Source organism: Corythoichthys intestinalis, chromosome 1, assembly GCF_030265065.1.
Source record: "Corythoichthys intestinalis isolate RoL2023-P3 chromosome 1, ASM3026506v1, whole genome shotgun sequence".
Classification (NCBI taxonomy): Eukaryota; Metazoa; Chordata; class Actinopteri; order Syngnathiformes; family Syngnathidae; genus Corythoichthys; species Corythoichthys intestinalis.
The window spans coordinates 3,525,659-3,545,090 of record NC_080395.1 but is presented as its reverse complement, the minus strand read 5'-3'; positions in this window follow the sequence as shown (position 1 = coordinate 3,545,090).

The window sequence follows — 19,432 nt, the reverse complement described above, 5'->3', positions numbered from 1 at the left end:
AAATGCCACAAAATCAAAAGGAAGTGACCTGTAAATGCCCCCAAAGAAACAGGAAGTGACTCATAAATACCCGAAAACAAACAAAAAGTGACCGATAAACAATATGTGACCCGTAAATGCCCCAAATTCCACAGAAAGTGACCGGCAAATGGCCAAAAAGCCATAGGAAGTGATCCGTAAATGTTCAGAATCAACAAGAAGTGACATGTATATGCCCCCCAAAGAAACAGGAAATGACCCAAAATGTAAAGAAAGTAAATGTAAATGTAAACAATAGGAAGTGACTCATAAATAATCCAAAACCAACAAGAAGTGACCAATGAACAATATGTGAATCGTAGATGCCCCAAAATTCACAGGAAGTGACCCAGAATGTACAGAAAGTGAGCCAAAATCAATGGGAAGTGACTCGTAAATACCCCAAAATCAACAAAAAGTGACAAATGAACAACATGCGACCCGTAAATGCCCCAAAATCCACAGGAAGTGACCTTTACATGCCCAGAATCAACAGGAAGTGACCTCAAAATGCCCCAAAATCAACGGGAAGTGACCAATGAACAAAATGTGACCCGTAAATTCCCCAAAATCCACAGCAAGTGACACGCAAATACCCCAAAATCAACAAGTGACCAAATAACAGTATGCGACCCATAAATACCCCCAAATCAATAGGAAATGACCCAAAATGTAAAGAAAGTGAGCCAAAAACAATGGGAAGTGACTCATAAATAACCCAAAACCAACAAGAAGTGACCAATGAACATTATGCGACTCGTAGATGCCCCAAAATCCACATGAAGTGACCCAGAATGTACAGGAAGTGAGCCAAAGTCAATGGGAAATGACTCATAAATACCCCAAAATTAACAAGAAGTGACAAATAAACAATATGCGACCCGTAAATGCCCCAAAATCCACAGGAAGTGACCTGTAAATACCCCAAAATCAACAGGAAGTAACCTTGAAATGCCACAAAATCAACAGGAAGTGACCAATGAACAAAATGTGACCTGTAAATACCCCAAAATCAACAGGAAATGAACCAAAATTGACAGGAAGTGAACCAAAATCAATGGGAAGTGACACGCAAATACCCCAAAATCAACAAGTGACCAATTAACAGTATGGGACCCATAAATATCCCAAAATCAACAGGAAATGACCCGTAAATGCCCCAAAATCAATAGGAAATAAACCAAAATGTACAGGAAGTGAGACAAAATCAGTGGAAGTGACTCGTAAATACCCCAAAATCGACAAGAAGTGACCAATGAACAATATGTGACCCATAAATGCCCCCAAAATCCACAGGAAGTCACCCAAAAATGTACAGGAAGTGAGCCAAAATCAATGGGAAGTGATTCGTAAATACCCAAAAACCGACAAGAAGTGACAAATGAACAATATGTGACCCGTAAATGCCCCAAAATCCACAGGAAGTGACCTTCACATGCCCAGAATCAACAGGAAGTGACCTCGAAATGCCCCAAAATCAACGGGAAGTGACCTGTAAATATGCCAAAATCAACAGGAAATGACCCAAAATTGACAGGAAGTGAGCCAAAATCAATAGGAAGTGACACGCAAGTACCCCAAAATCAACAACTGAACAATTAATAGTATGCCACCCATAAATACCCCAAAATCAACAGGAAGTGATCCATAAATGCCCCAAAATCAATAGGAAATGACCCAAAGTGTACAGGAAGTGAGCCAAAATCAATGGGAAGTAACTCGTAAATACCCCAAAATCAACAAGAAGTGACAAATGAACAATATGCGACCCGTAAATGCCCCAAAATCCCCAGGAAGTGACCTTTACATGCCCAGAATCAACAGGAAGTGACCTCGAAATGCCCCAAAATCAACAGGAAGTGACCAATGAACAAAACGTGACCCGTAAATGCCCCAAAATCCACAGGAAGTGAACTGTAAATACCCCAAAATCAACAGGAAATGACCCAAAATGTACAGGAAGTGAGCCAAAATCAACAGGAAGTGACCCGTAAATGTCCCCAAAGAAACAGGAAGTGACTTGTAAATAACCCAAAACCAACAAGAAGTGACCAATGAACAAGATGCGACTCGTAGATGCCCCAAAATCCACAGGAAGCGACCCAGAATGTACAGGAAGTGAGCCAAAATCAATGGGAAGTGACTCGTAAATACCACACAATCAACAAGAAGTGACAAATGAACAATATGTGACCCGTAAATGCCCCAAAATCAACAGGAAATGACCCAAAGTGTACAGGAAGTGAGCCAAAATCAATGGGAAGTGACATGTAAATACCCCCAAATCAACAAGAAGTGACAAATTAACAGTATGCCACCTGTAAATGCCCAATTATCAACAGGAAGTGACCCGTAAATGTCCCAAAATCCATGGGAAGTGATCTGTAAATGCCCAGAATCAACAGGAAGTGACCTGTAAATGCCCCGAAATCGATAGGAAATTACCCAAAATGTGAAGTGAGCCAAAATCAGTGGAAGAGAATAAATACCCCAAAATCAACAATAAGTGACAAATGAACAATATGCAACCCGTAAATGCCCCAAAATCAACAGGAAGTGAGTCGTAAATGCCACCAAGGAAACAGGAAGTGACTTGTAAATACCCTAAGATTAACAAGAAGTCACCGATGAACAATATGCGACCCATAAATGACCCAAAATCAACAGGAGGTGACCAGTAAATACCCCCAAAGCAACAGGAATCGACCTGTAAATGCCCTGAATGAACAGGAAGTGACATCATTTTGAGTGATAACGTCACTCGCAGTTCTCCATTTACTTCGAAAAACCGTTACAGCACAAACAATTGACATCATTTTTACATAAATATGATTGAGGTGCGTGACTTGATGTTCGGTCCCGCCCTGTGACATCACCCCTTGACGCCTGTGTGAGGTCACGACGGACAAGCGTGCGACCAAAAAAGAGCAACGGGCCTTTCTCAAAGGGCCTCAAAACACCTCAACGTAGACATCATGCTTTTCAGCTCCATCTTCAAGTTTCTGTCCTCATGGAAGAAAAGAAAGAAGTTGAAAAAGGTGGGTTGAAATGACTGCTGCGTTTTGTCACCAAAAGTAGACTTTGGCAATATCCTGATACAAGGGGTCGTGATTCTCTTCAAGTTTGAAAAAAAAAAAAAAAAAAAAAAGAACTGTAAATGGCCCAAAAATCCAACAGGAAGTGAGCTCTAAATGCCCCCAAAATCAATAGTTAGTGACCTGTAAATGGCCTAAAAATAAACAGGAAGTGACCTGTAAATGCCCCAAAAATCCAACAGGAAGTGACCAGTAAATGCCCGGAAACTCAACAAGAAGTGACCTGTAAATGCTCAAAATTTAACAGGAAGTGACTTGTGAAAGCACCCAAAATCCAACAGGAAGTGACCTGTGAATGTGCCAAATATCCAACAGGAATTGAGTTGTAACTGACTCAAAAAATCAACATAAAGTGACTTGTAAATGGCCAAAAATTAACAAGAAGTGACCTATAAATGCACCTAAAACTCAACAGGAACTGACCTGCAAATGCCTGAAAAATCAACAGGATGTGACCTGTAAATTCTTGAAAACTAAACAGGAAGTGTCCTCTAAAATCAAACAGGAAATGAGTTGTAAATGACCCAAAAATCCAACAAGAATTGAGTTGTAACTGACCCAAAAAACAAACAAGAAGTGACTTGTATATTGCCCAAAAAACAAACAGGAAGTGACTTGTAAATGCCCAAAAGGAAGTGACCTGTGAATGCCCCAAAAATCAAGTTAGTGACCTGTTAATGCCTCAAAAATCCAACAGGAAGTGACCTGTAAATGACCCAAAAATCTAACAAGAAGTTACCTGTAAATGGCCCAAAAATCCAACAAGAAGTGACCTAAAGGGCACAAAATCAACCTGTAAATGCCCTAAAACTCAACAGGATGTGACCTGTAAATGCTTGAAAACTAAACGGGAAGTGAACTATAAACAGCCCCCCAAAAAAAATGAATAGGAAGTGACTTGTAAATACCCTCAAAACCCAACAGGTAGTGACTTGTAAATGCCCCAAAAATAAATAGCAAGTGACCTGTAAATGCCCCAAAAATCAAACAGGAAGTGACCTGTGAATGGCCACAAATAAACAAGAAGTGACCTACAGTGCCTTGCAAAAGTATTCGGCCCCCTTGAATCTTGCAACCTTTCGCCACATTTCAGGCTTCAAACATAAAGATATGAAGTGTAATTTATTTGTCAAGAATCAACAACAAGTGGGACACAATCGTGAAGTGGAACATTTATTGGATAATTTCAACTTTTTTAACAAATAAAAAACTGAAAAGTGGGGCGTGCAATATTATTCGGCCCCTTTACTTTCAGTGCAGCAAACTCACTCCAGAAGTTCAGTGAGGATCTCTGAATGATCCAATGTTGTCCTAAATGACTGATGATGATAAATAGAATCCCCCTGTGTGTAATCAAGTCTCCGTATAAATGCACCTGCTCTGTGATAGTCTCAGGGTTCTGTTTAAAGTGCAGAGAGCATTATGAAAACCAAGGAACACACCAGGCAGGTCCGAGATACTGTTGTGGAGAAGTGTAAAGCCGGATTTGGATACAAAAAGATTTCCCAAGCTTTAAACATCTCAAGGAGCACTGTGCAAGCCATCATATTGAAATGGAAGGAGCATCAGACCACTGCAAATCTACCAAGACCTGGCCGTCCTTCCAAACTTTCTTCTCAAACAAGGAGAAAACTGATCAGAGATGCAGCCAAGAGGCCCATGATCACTCTGGATGAACTGCAGAGATCTACAGCTGAGGTGGGAGAGTCTGTCCATAGGACAACAATCAGTCGTACACTGCACAAATCTGGCCTTTATGGAAGAGTGGCAAGAAGAAAGCCATTTCTCAAAGATATCCATAAAAAGTCTCGTTTAAAGTTTGCCACAAGCCACCTGGGAGACACACCAAACATGTGGAAGAAGGTGCTCTGGTCAGATGAAACCAAAATGGAACTTTTTGGCCACAATGCAAAACGATATGTTTGGCGTAAAAGCAACACAGCTCATCACCCTGAACACACCATCCCCACTGTCAAACATGGTGGTGGCAGCATCATGGTTTGGGCCTGCTTTTCTTCAGCAGGGACAGGGAAGATGGTTAAAATTGACGGGAAGATGGATGCAGCCAAATACAGGAACATTCTGGAAGAAAACCTCTTGGTATCTGCACAAGACCTGAGACTGGGACGGAGATTTATCTTCCAACAGGACAATGATCCAAAACATAAAGCCAAATCTACAATGGAATGGTTAAAAAATAAACGTATCCAGGTGTTAGAATGGCCAAGTCAAAGTCCAGACCTGAATCCAATCGAGAATCTGCGGAAAGAGCTGAAGACTGCTGTTCACAAACACTCTCCATCCAACCTTTTGCAAGGAAGAATGGGCAAGAATGTCAGTCTCTCTGTCATGTCTAGGAAATCATGTTAGTGTTTTGTTTGTTGGTGCAGAATTTCCTGCTTTTATTTTGGTAATATCATTATGCCTGGTTCCAGCTTTACTTCCTGCTCTACCCAATCAGGCTGATCGTATCCACCTGTAATCCATTGTATATATAGTCTGCATTTAACCTTGCCCTCTGTCGGCTCGACTTGTATCCTGCCACGTTCCATGTTACCAGCTCATGTAAGCCTTTTCTTGACCAAGATTTATGTTGGGTTCAAATGCCCTTTTTGTTACTTAGTTGACTTTGCTCAGATTTTTGGTATCCAGCGAGCGCTGTGATTTTTCGTTGACTTTGCCCAGATGTTTGGTGTCCAGCAAGCGCTGTGATTTTTCGTTGGCTCTTTTTGAACTCCTGTGAACTGAAAATAAATATTTTTGTTTAACGGAACATTCGTGCATTTGGGTCCTTAGTGAATCCCTGTCACTCTCGATGTGCAAAACTGATAGAAACATACCCCAAGCGACTTGCAGCTGTAATTGGAGCAAAAGGTGGCGCTACAAAGTATTAACGCAAGGGGGCCGAATAATATTGCACGCCCCACTTTTCAGTTTTTTATTTGTTAAAAAAGTTTAAATTATCCAATAAATTTTGTTCCGCTTCACGATTGTGTCCCACTTGTTGTTGATTCTTGACAAAAAAATGAAATTTTATATCTTTATGTTTGAAGCCTGAAATGTGGCGAATGGTTGCAAGATTCAAGGGGGCCGAATACTTTTGCAAGGCACTGTATAAATGCCTGAAAAATCAACAGGATCTGACCTGTAAATGCTTGATAACTAAACAGGAAGTGACCTATAAACAGCCCAAAAAAATGAACAGGAAGTGACTAGTAAATGCCCTCAAAACCCAACAGGTAGTGACTTGTAAATGCCCCCCCAAAAAATAGCAAGTGACTTGTAAATGCCCCAAAATTCTAACAGGAAGTGGCATCTAAAAGCACCAAAAATCAACAGTTAGTGACCTGTAGATTCCCTTAAACGCAACAGGAACTGACCTAAAAATGCCCGAAAAATCAACAGGATGTGACCTGTAAATGGTTGAAAACTCAACAGTAAGTGACCTGTAAATGCCCCAAAAATGCAAAATCCCTAAAAATCCAACAGGAAGTGACCTGTAAAAGGCTCCAAAATCAACAGTTTGTGACCTGTAAATGCCCCAAAAAATCCAATAGGAAGTGACCTGTAACTGCCCTAAAAATCCAACACAAAGTGACCTCTAAATGCCCCAAAAAATCATCAGGAAGTGATCTGTAAATGTCCCCAAAAAGAAATTGGAAGTGACTTGTAAATGCCCCAAAAATCCAACAGGAAGTGACTTGGTAATGCCTCCAAAATCAACAGGAATTTACCTCCAAATGGCCCATAAAAATCACCAGGAAGTGACCTGTGAATGTCCCCAAAAAGAAACTGGAAGTGACTTGTAAATGACCCAAAAATCCAACAGGAAGTGACTTGGTAATGCCTCCAAAATCAACAGGAATTTACCTCCAAATGGCCCAAAAATCTAACAGGAAGTGACCTCTAAATGCCCCCAAAATCCATCAGGATGTGACTAGTAAATGCCCTAAAACTCAACAGGAAGTGACCTGTAAATGCTCAAAAACTTAACAGGAAGTGACTTGTGAAAGCCCCCAAAATCCAACAGGAAGTGACCTGTAAAAGGCTCCAAAATCAACAGTTAGTGACCAGTAAATGCCCCAAAAAATCCAATAGGAAGTGACCTGTAACTGCCCTAAAAATCCAACACAAAGTGACCTGAAAATGCTCCAAAAAAATCATCAGGAAGTGACCTGTAGATGTCCCCAAAAAGAAATTGAAAGTGACTTGTAAATGCCCCAAAAATCCAACAGGAAGTGACTTGGTAATGGCTCCAAAATCAACAGGAATTTACCTCCAAATGGCCCAAAAATCTAACAGGAAGTGACCTCTAAATGCCCCCAAAATCCATCAGGATGTGACCAGTAAATGCCCTAAAACTCAACAGGAAGTGACCTGTAAATGCTCAAAAACGTAACAGGAAGTGACCAGTAAATTTGACAAATATCCAACAGGAATTGAGTTGTATATGACCCAAAAATCCAACAGGAAGTTACTTGTAAACGCCCCTAAAAATCCAATAGGAAGTGACCTTTAATTACCCCCAAAGTCAACAGAAAGTGACCTGTAAATCCTCCAAAAATCCACCAGGAAGTGACTTGGTCACGCCTCCAAAATCAACAGGAATTTACCTCCAAATGGCCCAAAAATCTAACAGGCAGTGACCTCTAAATGCCCCCAAAATCCATCAGAACGTGACCAGTAAATGCCCTAAAATTCAACAGGAAATGACCTGTAAATGCTAAAAAATTAACAGGAAGTAACTTGTGAAAGCCCCCAAAATCCAACAGGAAGTGACCAGTAAATTTGCCAAATATCCAACAGGAATTGAGTTGTAAATGACCCAAAAATCCAACAGGAAGTTACTGGTAAACGCCCCCAAAAATCCAATAGGAAGTGACCTTTAATTACCCCAAAATCAACAGAAAGTGACCTGTAAATCCTCCAAAAATCCACCAAGAAGTAACCTATAAATACCCCCCCAATGTCAACAGGTAGTCCCCAGTAAATGCCCCCCGTATAAACAGGAAGTGACCTGTCCTAGCCGGGTATCCTCCTTAGGCTCTGCCGTGGGTCGCGAGCCGGGTAGCAGTGGGTCGGCGGGGTGTTGCCCACTCAAGGTGGGGACCCTGTCCTGTCCTGGGTCTAGTGGGCTGTGGCGGTCCAATGCAGTGTGATGTCAGCTGGGTGATTGCGGCGGTGGGTGGGTTTGTTGGGGGTAGTGGCGTGTCTTCTCATCCCTTCCCTCAAGGCCTGCTAACAGGGGTGGTCCCCCCGGGGGAATGACTGCAACCCCCTTGCTGTAGCGGTGTGAGGAGGGATGGGTTGGTTGAGTTGATACGGTCCGTTAGCCACTGGAGTTAGCATACAGAAGGTCTGCGAGTGACGTCATCTCTTCGAAATAATTTCTCAATATCCGTAAAACATTTTGAGGCGGTGGTGGGGGCGGGCCTGGGGTCGTGGCATGTCCTCTTATCTCTTCTCTCAAGGCCGGTTAATAGGGGTGTGGATGGTCCGGAGGACCACCCTGGGTCCCGGGCGATAACGGCGGCCCACTTGCTGCAGTCACGGGAGGAGGGATGTGCTGGTTGAGTTGGTACGCTACGTCAGCCACTGAAGTTAGAATCCGGAAGGTCTGCGAGGGACGTCATCACTTGAAATCAATATCTCAATATCCATATAACGGTAGTATGTAGAGGCGGTGGTGGGGCGGGTGTGGTGGTGTGTCTCCTCATCCCTTCCCTCAAGGCCAGCTAATGAGGATGCAGATGGCCCTGGGTCGCGGGGGGATTACGACGGCCCCCTTGCTGGTAATGCGGAAGGAGAGATGGACTGCGCTGGCTCACTCCCCTCTGATTGGCCGAGGAGGGGCCGTGGCACTGGGGCGGCCCCCACGCAACATTTCCACTTGTCTGCAAGACTATCACACATCTGATGGGTTTCAGCATGACTGGGTGCAATTAGACACACTCAAGAAGACAAACTAATGGTGCCAGGATGAGCAATCAGGCAGCCTAGATTAGGATGTCAACATATCCACTAATACAAGTGATTCACAGTCAGAATTCTGTACTTGTCATTTACAATATCTCTGGAATCAGTATACTCGGATCAAATTACTGCATCAGGTCTGTGAGTCTTTTATTGAATCCGTTATTAATTACTAAATATCGCAACTCCCGTGGCTGACGGAGCGTACCAACCCTCTCGATAACAGAGGGGTGTCCCAACAACTAGCGTGAACGTAGCACAAACGAAATGTACTATTTCGGGTCCATTCGTTCGTGCTACGTTCGCGCTAGTTGTTGGGACCCCCCCGTTATTGAGTTGGTATGCTCCGTGAGCCTCTGGAGTTAGCATACAGAAAGTCTGCGAGGTGAGTTTCCCTTGACCTCTCCTGGGGTCTTGTGCAATTTCTAACAACGTTGAGCAGCCAATGAGGTGCCTGATGTGTGGTGGTGAATACAGACCAAATAAAACCTTTGTTTCATTCAATTCTGCGAGGTAGTGCCTACTCTGTGTCCGGACCCTGTCCTGCCCCGGGTCTAGTGGGCTGTGGTGGCCCAGCGTTGTCATGTCAGTTGGTTGGTTGCGGCGGTGGTTGGGTTTGTTGAGGGTGGGTCGTGGCGTGTCTTCTCATCTCTTCCCTCAAGGCACGCTAATGGGGGCGCGGATGGTCCGAGGAACCACCCTGGGTTCTAAGGGAATGACTACGGCCCCCTTGCTAGAGCCGCGGGAGGAGTGATTGGCTAGTTAATTTGATACACTCCGTCAGCCATGGGAGTTAGCATACAGAAAGGCCTCCTAGTGATGTCATCACTCAAAATTAAAATCTCAACGTCCATAAAATGATAGAATGTAGAGGTGGTGGTGGGGGCGGGTTTGGGGTGCTGTGTGCAAATGGATACTGTTTCTCCACATCCCTTCCCTCAAGGCCCGCAAAAGGGGCGCGGATGGTCCGGGGGACCACCCTGGGTCCCGTGGGGATGACGGCTGCCTCCTTGCTGGAGCCGCGGGAGGAGGGATGGGCTGGTTGAGTTGGTACGCTACATCAGCCACTGGAGTTAGCATACGGAGGTTCTGCGAGTGACGTCTCTCAAATCTAATATCTCAATATCCATAAAACATTTAGAGGCTGTGGTGGGGGCGGGCATGGGGGCGGTGCCGTGTCCTCTCATGGTCCGGAGGTGCCTGATGTGTGGTGGTGGCCAAATGAAACCTTCGTTTGTTAAATTCTGCCTCTTGTTCTTGTTCCTCTCTAGGGTAAGCCATCTTCCAATGAAGGCCAGGCCCCCAAATCCTGCTTGAAGGACCCACTCGGCCCCCGGGATGAGAACAATCCGGAGAGGGACGATAACAGGGACCCCTTCCGAGTCACCTCGGTGGAGTTCCACAGCGGCGATAGTGGCGTCGATACGCTAGACGTAGACCTGGAGTTCATAGACGAAGACGAGGGCTCCCAGGTCTTTGTGTCCCCCAGAACCTCCAGGGCGCCCACCCCCAAAGTAGAGAAGAGGAAATCAAATACGGAGGACTCTTCCGCCCGTGAGAAAGAATGGTGCGAGTGGTTGGCAGAGCGGGAAAAGGACAACACCGCCCGATTTGAGAAAGCGCTACAACGCGTGCAAGAAACCATGATCCAGTTCGGTACCCAGTTGGAGATTGCCAAATGCGACATGGCGGATCTACGTGCGCAGATGCTCCAAATGCATTGGAACCTGGCCAACGGAATTGTGCAACGAGACGAGCAAATTTCCAAACTGGAGATGCAACATTATTTGGGATACGCGCTAGGGGAACGCAACGCCGCCCTGGGCGACTTGGAGCCTCCACATCACTTGCCTTACAACTGCACCTTCGCGCCATTCAACCCGCCATTTTTCATCTTGCGGCCTCATGGAGCGCACTTACCCGTGCCTGACGGCACCTTTAAGTCGTACCTGCATCCTCCCCCCCACCTGGGCTCGTTTATTGACTCCGTTCGTTTGATTTAATAAAACAGTGTTTTTCAACCACTGTGCAGTGTGCCATGGAAAATAATCAACTTTCACCTAAATAGACTTCCGTTCCGTTTCCATTAGTCCGTAAACGTGGATTTTTTTGAAAAACTAAAAATTTTCAAAACGCTACTTGTCCTACAATTTTTGACCAAATCGCATAACACACACATAAAAAATTCCAGGATTCTGAGGGGCATAAAAGTTGTATACAGAATTTGGGAAAAATGTACAGATACCACAAAATTCACCAAAAACTGTCCCATTCATATCTAATGGGATGCCATTGACAGCCATGTCCGTCCAAATTTCCCATTCATTCAGAGGTTCTTGCGATTTTTGACCATTTGCCATGACAGCCCATTGGCGTTTTGTGACCTGATATCAACAGGACGTGTCCCCGAAACTTCCCTGAATTAACAGGAAGTGACCTGATATCAACATGACCTGTCTCCCAATGCATATCAACAGGACATGTCCCCCAAATGTCCCTAAAATAACAAGAAGTGACCTGATATCAAAAGATTGCATCACCCAAATAAACAGGACGGAACGTGTGCCTGAAATGTCCCCAAATTAATAGACATTGACCTCCAAATGCATATCAACAGGAAATATCCCCCAAATGTCCCTAAATTAACAGGAAGTGACCCAATATCAAGAGAAAATGTCACCCAAATGTCCCCATATCAAAAGGAAGTGACCTGATATCAAGAGGATGTGTCCCCGAAATATCCCCAGATTAACAGGAAGTGACCTTATTTTCTCGAGAACGCATCACCTGAATGTCCCAAACTTAACAGGAAGTGACCTGATATCAACAGGACATGTCGCCCAAATATTTTTTTCCATGACATGCCCCCAAATTATCCCCAGATCAATAGAAAGTGACCTGATATCAAGAAGATGTGTCCCCAAATAAACAGGAAGTGACTTCATTTCAAGAGAATGTGTTGCCCAAATGTCCCCAACTTAACCGGAAGTGACCTGATATAAACAGGACATGTCCCTCAAATGGATATCAAAAGGACATGTCCCCAAAATGTCCCCAAGTCAATAGGAAGTCACTTGATATCAATGGGATGTGTCCCCAAATAAACAGCAAGTAACCTGATTTCAAGAGAACGTGTCACCCAAATTCCCCCAACTTAACCGGAAGTGACCTGATATCAACAGGACATGTCCCCCAAATGAAAATCAACAGGACATGTCCCCGAAATGTCCCCAAGTCAATAGGAAGTGACTTGATATGAATGGGATGTGTCCCCAAATAAACAGGAAGTAACCTGATTTCAAGAGAACGTGTCACCCAAATGTCCCCAACTTAACCGGAAATGACCTGATATCAACAGGACATGTCCCCCAAATTAATATCAACAGGGCATGTCCCCTGTGCCATGTGGACAAATAGAGTTTGCCATATGGCAAAATTTTGCCATATGGCAAAATTCATTTTGTCACATGGCAAAAAAATGCCGCATGGCAAAATCCATTTGGCCACATGGCAAATACCACTTTTGGTTCTCGCTGTCTCTTCAAATGAATGCAAATCAAATGGTTTTGATACAAATCTGCAAAATTAAAATGGCAAAAAAAATGCCACATGGCAAAATTTTGCCATATGGCAAAATCCATTTTGTCGCATGGCAAAAAAATGCCACATGGCAAAATCCGTTTGGCCACATGGCAAATACCACTTTTGGTTCTTGCTATCTCTTCAAATGAATGCAAATCAAATGGTTTTGATACAAATCTGCAAAATGAAAATGGCAAAAAGAATGCCACATGGCAAAATTTTGCCATATGGCAAAATCCATTTTGTGGCATGGCAAAAAAAATGCCACATGGCAAAATATTTTGCCACATGGCAAAATTTTGCCATATGGCAAAATCCATTTTGTTGTCACATGGCAAAAAAATGCCGCGTGGCAAATTCCGCAACATGGCAAAATTCATTTGGCCACATGGCAAATACCACTTTTGGTTCTCGCTGTCTTTTCAAATGAATGCAAATGAAATGGTTTTGATAAAAATCTGCAAAATTAAAATGGCAAAAAAAATGCCACATGGCAAAATCCATTTTGTTGCATGGCAAAAAAATGCCACATGGCAAAATTTTGCCATATGGCGAAATCCATTTTGCCACATGGCAAATACCACTTTTGGTTCTCGCTGTCTCTTCAAATGAATGCAAATCAAATGGTTTTGATACAAATCTGCAAAATTAAAATGGCAAACAAAACGCCACATGGCAAAATTTTGCCATATGGCAAAATCAATTTTGTCGCATGGCAAAAAAAATGCCACATGGCAGAATTTTGCCATATGGCAAAATATATTTTGTCATATGGCAAAAAAATGCCGCATGGCAAAATCCGTTTTGCCACCTGGCAAAATCCATTTGGCCACATGGCAAATACCACTTTTGGTTCCCGCTGTCTCTTCAAATGAATGCAAATCAAATGGTTTTGTTACAAATCTGCAAAATTAAAATGGCAAAAAAATGCCACATGGCAAAATTTTGCCATATGGCAAAATCCATTTTGTCGCATGGCAAAAAGCTGCCACATGGCAAAATTTTGCTATATGGCAAAATCCATTTTGTCGCATGGAAAAAAACTGCCACATGGCAAAATCCATTTGGCCACATGGCAAATACCACTTTTAGTTCTCGCTTTCTCTTCAAATGAATGCAAATCAAATGGCTTTGATACAAATCTGCTAAATTAAAATGGCAAAAAAAAAATGCCACATGGCAAAATATTTTGCCACATGGCAAAATTTTGCCATATGGCAAAATCCATTTTGTCACATGGCAAAAAAATGCCGCATGGCAAAATCCGTTTTGCCACATGGCAAAACCCATTTGGCCACATGGCAAATATCACTTTTGGTTCTCGCTGTCTCTTCAAATGAATGCAAATCACAACCGACCCACACTAAACAGGAAACTACGGCGTCATTCGAGGGACAAAACACACTCATTGGCTTGATCTCTTATTAATTTAAAACTCGCCAGTGACACCTTGTTGTGTATTTAAATCACATTTATCTTTTAAGAACGACATGTCCTTCTATCCGTGGATCCCCTTAAAAGATGAGCATTCACAGCCGGTTCTCCCAGATGAACCAATGTGAACCTCTATTGTTGAAAACGTCAGGCAACCAGTAACTTTTGGTGATATTTTGCATGACTGCGCCAAGAAATCTTTCATATTTGCTGTTCCTTTGTTCCTTTCTTTTATATTTAGCAAGGACACGATTACATATTTTCCTTCCCAACTAAATAAGGCGCGAAGGAAAAGTTTGCGCGTCTGTCAGACCGTGTTTAGTTAGGACTTCAAAGCGTGTTTGTAGGCGTTACAGCATCTCCATATTTATAACTCTTTGCTATCATTAATCTTATCTTTGATACGCGCGTGCGATGCGCATTGTGTTTCCTCTGAGCATCAAGTGCGAGCGAAGATGAAATGAAAATGGGAATTCGGCAACCGACGCGGCGCGCGTGTATCTTTTTCGCATTTGTTCTATCCGGCTGATCTCTGTTTATCTAAAAAGAAGGCGTGCAGATGTTGGCTCACCTCCTCTTCTTCTGTAATTTAAATGAGCTCCAGCAGCGTGAAAACATCCCGCAGCATCTGCCCCGACAAAAACAACAACAAGCTGACAAGACGCAAATAAAGCCATCAAAAATTCATTCATTCATTCATTCACTGTCACTGACTTTTGTCACCGGAAAAATGCGCTAAGAGAAAGAAAAAAAATTGGGGGAATTGTCTTCATGAAATTATTTTTACATAATAGTTATCATGTTATTACATGATAATTATTAAGTTTATACATATCACGTTTTTACATGATAGTATCATGTTTTTACATATCACAGTTTTACCTGATAGCAGCTCGTTTGTACGTGATGGGTATTAACACTAGAATGCCCAGCAGAGGCCGATTTGGCCTTTCCCATGGCAAATCCTCATGATCCAGAAGTGTAAAGTTTTTATATGATATCAGGTTTTTACATGTTATGTCATTTGAACATGATCATTTTCATTGGCTTTACATGGTAGTAGCACGTTTGTACGTGATAAGTTTTGACATGATATGTATCACGTTATTACATAATTATGTTTTTACATGTCACGTTTTTACATGATAGTATCATGTTTGTGCATGGTGATTATCATGTTTTTACATATCACGTTTTTACATGATAGTTATCAAGTTTTTACACATCATGTTTGTACATGATAGTGATCATGTTTTTATATATCAGCTTTTGACATGTTATCAGTTTTACATGATTAATGATTACGTTTGTATATGATAGCAATCTAGATTTTACAGCATATATTTATACATGATAGTTATCATATTTTACATGATAATGATCACGATTGTAAATGATAGCAATCAAGATTTTATATATGTTTAAACATGATAATTACGTTTTTACACGATATCAGGTTTTAACATATAAGGTTTTTGCATGATTGTTCTCACATAATTATCATGTTTTAAAATGATAATTCCCACGTTTGTGCATGATAGTTGTCACATTTTTACACGATCGTTATTAAGTTTTTACATAATTATCATGTTTTTACATGATATCACAGTGTTAAATGATAGCAGCTCGTTTGTACATACTATTAAGTTTTTACATGATATCAGGTTTTTAAGTAGTATTACATTTTTACATTATATCAGGTTTTTACATGTTATCTCATTTGATCATTTTCATGGTTTTACATGTTAGTAGCACGTTTGTACGTGATAGTTACGTTTTTACATTATATGTATCATGTTATTACATGATAATTATGTTTTTATATATCAAGTTTTTACATGATAGTATCATGTTTGTGCATGATAATTATCATGTTTTTGAGGGCTATACAAATAAAATTGAATTGAATTGAATTTACATATCACGTTTTTACATGATAGTATCATGTTTGTGCATGATTAATGATCAAGTTTATATGAGAGCAATCAAGATTTTAAATATGTTTACATGATAGTTATCATATTTTTACATGATAATGATCACGATTGTAAAAGATAGCAATCAAGGTTTTACATGTTTAAACATGATTATCACGTTTTTACATATCAGGTTTTAACATATTAGTTTTTGTATGATAATTGTTTTTACATAATTATCCTGTTTTATAATGATAATTATCACGTTTGTACATGATGTCACATTTTTACATGATATCACAGTGTTAAATGATAGCAGCTCGTTTGTGCATAATATTAAGTTTTTACATGATATCATGTTTTTAAACGGTATTACATTTTCACATGATATCAGGTTTTTAAATGTTATCTCATTTGTACACGATCATTTTCATCGTTTTACATGGTAGTAACACGTTTGTAAGTGATAGTTATCAAGTTTTTACATGATAGTTTCATGTGTTTACATGATATGTATCACTTTTTTATATGATAATTTTTACATATCACATTTTGACGATAGTATCATGTTTGTATATGATGGCAATCAAGATTTTACATTATATGTTTATACATGATAGTTATATTTTTACATGATAATGATCATGATTGTAAATGATAGCAATCAAGATTTTATATATGTTTAAACATGATAATGATCACATTTTTATATATCAGGTTTTAACATGAGGGTTTTGCATAATTGTTTTAACATAATTATGTTTTAAAATGATAATTTTCACGTTTGTACATGAAAGTTGTCACATTTTTATACGATAGTTTTAAAGTTTTTGCATAATTATCATGTTTTTACATGATATACAGTGTTAAAAGATAGCAGCTCATTTGTACATAATATTGTTTTTTTTTTACATATGTTTTTAAATGGTATTACATTTTTTCCTTGATATCAGGTTTTTACGTTATCTCATTTGAACATGATCATTTTCATGGTTTTACATGTTAGTAGCACGTTTGTACGTGATAGTTAAGTTTTTACACGACATGTATCACGTTGCCACATGATAATTATAATGTTTTTACATATCACGTTTTTACATGATAGTATCATGTTTGTGCATGATCATTATCATGTTTTTACATATCACGTTTTTACATGTAGTATCACATTTTTACATGATAGTTATCAAGTTTTTACACATCAAGTTTGTACATGATAATAATCATGTTTTTACATATCAGGTTCTGAAATGTTATCACATTTTTACGATTAATGATCACGTTTGTATATGATAGCAATCAAGAGTTTACATTATACGTTCATACTTGATAGTTAGATTTTTACATGATAATGATCACAATTTTAAATGATAGCAATCAAGATTTTACATATGTTTAAACATGATAGTATCACGTTTTTACATGATAGTTATCAAGTTTTTACACATGTTTGTAGATGATAATCGTGTTTTTACATATCAGGTTTTGATGTTATCACATTTTTACATGAATAATGATCACGATTGTAAATGATAGCAATCAAGATTTTACATATGTTTAAACATGATAATTATCAAGTTTTTACATATCAGGTTTTAACAAAAACGGTTTTTGCATAATTGTTCTTACATAATTATGTTTTAAAATGATAATTATCACATTTGTACATGATAGTTGTCACATTTTTACACGATAGTTATTAAGTTTTTACATGATAATTATGTTTTTACAAGACATCAGTGTTAAATGATAGCAGCTCATTTGTACACAATATTAAGTTTTTACATCATATCAGGTTTTCAAATGTTATCTCATTTGTACATGATCATTTTCATCATTTTACATGGTAGTAACACGTTTGTACATGATAGTTGTCACATTTTTACACGATAGTTATTAAGTTTTTACATGATAATTATGTTTTTACAAGACATCAGTGTTAAATGATAGCAGCTCATTTGTACACAATATTAAGTTTTTACATCATATCAGGTTTTCAAATGTTATCTCATTTGTACATGATCATTTTCATCATTTTACATGGTAGTAACACGTTTGTACATGATAGTTATCAAATTTTTACGAGATAGTTTCATGGTGTTACCTGATATGTATCACGTTTTTACATGATAATTATGTTTTTACATTTCACGTTTTGACGATAGTATCATGTTTGTACATGATAGCTATTAAGCTTTCACATGATATCATATTTGTACATGATTATCTTTTTTTACATATCAGGTTATCATTTTTTTACATAATGATCACGTTTGTATACAGTATGATAGCAATCAAGACTTTACGTTATATGTTTATACATGATAATTATCACATTTTACATATCAGGTTTTAACATGAGGTTTTTGCATGATAATTGTTTTATCATGTTTTAACATGATAATTATCACCTTTGTACATGATAGTTGTCACATTTTTACACGGTAGTTATTAAGTTTTTACATGATAATTATCACGTCTTTACATGATTGCTTCCACTTTATTACATGATAGTCATCGCATTTTCACATACCACATTTTAACATGATAGTATCACGTTTTCACATAATTTTCACATTTATACATGAGCATTATCACATTTTACATGATAATTAACACGTTTTTACATGATTGCTTCCACTTTATTACATGATAGTCATTCACCATTTTTGCATACCATATTTTCACATGACAGTATCACATTATCACATTTTACATTTCTGCTCCCACTGCTTCATTTCTGCTCCCACTGCTTGAGCTTTGCAGACGCACATTCTGGGCTCCTGAAGGGCACACTCCTATCAATGACTTTTGAACGATATGTGAAAACCAAAAAATGAAAAAAAAGAAGAGGAAAAAAAAAAAAAAAGATTATAACTGGACCTTAACATAAATATGCTGTCTGTGCATCCCTGGCTGTTGGGGAACGGGTATCGATAAGCATTTGCTTTTCCCGTCTTTCCTTGTCTGTCATCGTCTTTCTTTCGGGCAAAATTCCACACTCTGAAACTGTCAATGATTTTGATGATTATGACAATAAATTCATTCATTCATACATGATAATATCACGTTTTTACACGACATTATCACATTTTACATGATTATTATCACGTTTTTAAATGATTGCTTTCACTTTATTACATGACAGTCATCACATTTTTACATACCACATTTTAACATGATAGTGTCATGTTTTTACATGATAATTTTCATATTTTTACATGAGAGTATCACATTTTACATGATAATCATCACAATTTTACACACACACACAAGCACACACAGGAATATTTATACATACATACATACATACAGTACATTTAACCAGTAGTGATACATTAAAAAAAAAATATATATATATCTATATATATATCAGAGGTTGCGCTAGACATTTTCGTTGTCTGTCATTTTGAC